Raw genomic sequence first — 2,253 nt, forward strand, 5'->3', positions numbered from 1 at the left:
GGGGAAGGTGGGGGGAGGAAAGGGGAACTGATTGCAACGATTGACATATAACCCCCCATCCAGGGTGAAGAACAACAGAAACATGGGTGAACTGAGGCAGAGGATTTATAATTATCAAGGGTTCATGAGGGTGGGAGGGTGGGGGAGAGAGAAAGGGAGGGAAAAATGAGGAGCTGATACCAAGGGCTCAAGTAGAAAGAACATGTTTTCTAAAGGATGATGACAACATATGTACAAATGTGCTTGACACAATGTATGCATGGATTGTTTTAAGAGCCGTAAGAGCCCCCAATAAAATGCTTATAAATAAATAAATAAATAAATTCCGCCATCTAGAATAAGATGGCACCATTTAATTTCTTGCCCTCCAATATTACATTAATAATGACTCCTATAATAGATGAGCAATGTGTAAGACATTGGAGGTGCTTATTAAGGAATTTCAGAAACTATAAAGCAAAATAATGGGGAGAATGCCCTGGTTTATTACTGGAAGCCTTATTAGGTAGAGAAAAATGTTGTGTTCACTGTGCCTACAGCAACATGAATATAAGAACAAAATCTATTTGTACATTTAAATTTTTTAGGTCAAAAAGTAAAACATCCATTCCCCCCAAACAACAGTCACACATCACAAGGAAAGCACTCTTTGGGCAAGACAGTGCAGTCATCACGACCAGATCAACACGTGCTCCCACATGGACACTGGGGAGCTCCTTCCTTACTTTCTGCCTACTTTCCTTCCTCTATCTTCCCTGAGTCTGATTTTGTCCTCTGGAGATGAAATATACTTCTTTTTCATAAAGACAACTATTCATATCCTTGAAGACATACACTTTAAAACCATTTGCTGCTCCTTGAAAGGGATCACTAATTTCTTTTGCAGTTCATTAAATCTCACACATGCCGTATATTTCAAACTCCCTGTCCTGTTGTAGGAGAGCAATTTAGTTAAAAACAAAACAAAAACCCCCTTTTAATGCACATGCTCCTTTTGAACTCCTATCTATCTGTCTGTGTCTACCTGCCTGCCTAGCTAATCTATCCACTTAACTTCCTATGTATTTATCTACTTATCTGCCTATCTATTTATGACCTAACTCCCTACCTATCCATCCACCTATTTATAGATCTCAGCCAACGTGGACTTGAAATTTGGCAAGGAGTTTCATATATATATATATGAATACACACACACATATATAGAGAATTCATACACATATGAATCTCTATATATGTGTGTGTGTATTTACCATTATACATATATGAACCAGATGGTAAATATTATTCACTTTGTGGGATACAGTCTTCATTGCCTATTTTTCTTTCTATTCCTTTCTTTATTTTCACCTTTAGAAAATGCCTACAACTAGTCTTAGGTCAAGGACTATGCAAAACCTGTTAACAATCCAGCATTGTCTCAGGGGCCATAGACTGCCAGCCCTTGTTCCATCATTGGTCAAACAAGAGGATGGCATAAGCGAGAATAAATATCTAACTTGATAGATCAGAGACCATAGTGGCACCCAGCATGAGTCTGATGCCACTTTTGACTAGCAGGGACCCTGAAAACTATAGATCAATCTGATCAAACATTTAATCTATTCTCCAGACAAAGTGAGAAGGCCTAAGATTATGAGGGGGAGAAATATAATAGAAATAAGTGCATGGCTTTATACTTGAAACCACCAACTCGCAGTTGCGTAACACAGTTTGATAACCCTCGTGGTGAAGACTGGTAGCACAGCAATAGTCAGGTGAGCATAAGCCAGGTATATGCATGAGTGATTCTAAATCCTGTCATCCAACATACCGGCATGAAGCAGCAAACCAACAGAGAGGTCTGCGGGGCCGGCCCCAATCCCAGCTGTGTGGACCTGTTCCCCAAAAGAATGTACTACAGAGGACAGCACTGAAGACACGGCTCAGGGGAGGGGTGGGTCTGCTCAGAACACATGGGAGCAAACTACGAGGGTAGGAGAAAAAGAAAGAGAGAGAGTGGACCACATCTGGCCCATCAAGGCCCAAGGATGATAGTCCTGCTTGGAGCAGCCAGTGCAAAGAGAGGACAGTAGGGCTGGCCCCACCACAAGACATGGCGTCCCTCACTGACCCACAGCACAATGGGGGACAACACTGGAGACACACTGCGGGAGTTGTGCACAGTCTGACGTCCCTGACACCAGGATGAAACACGAAGGGAGTGCAACAGGGCAGCAAGGGGAGCAGAGCAACGCAATCCCTGAGAAATCC

General features: G+C 42.3%; 1 protein-coding gene across 1 annotated transcript in view; it reads right to left on the reverse strand.

Moving 5' to 3' along the window:
* LOC123521502 (inositol 1,4,5-trisphosphate receptor type 2-like) overlaps positions 1 to 2,253 on the reverse strand; it is a 183,033-nt gene that overhangs the window by 81,800 nt on the left and 98,980 nt on the right. The gene's annotated exons all lie outside the window — the stretch shown is intronic.

Source organism: Echinops telfairi, unplaced genomic scaffold, assembly GCF_000313985.2.
Source record: "Echinops telfairi isolate 266 unplaced genomic scaffold, ASM31398v2 ScPeMD7_21;HRSCAF=78, whole genome shotgun sequence".
Taxonomy (NCBI): domain Eukaryota; kingdom Metazoa; phylum Chordata; class Mammalia; order Afrosoricida; family Tenrecidae; genus Echinops; species Echinops telfairi.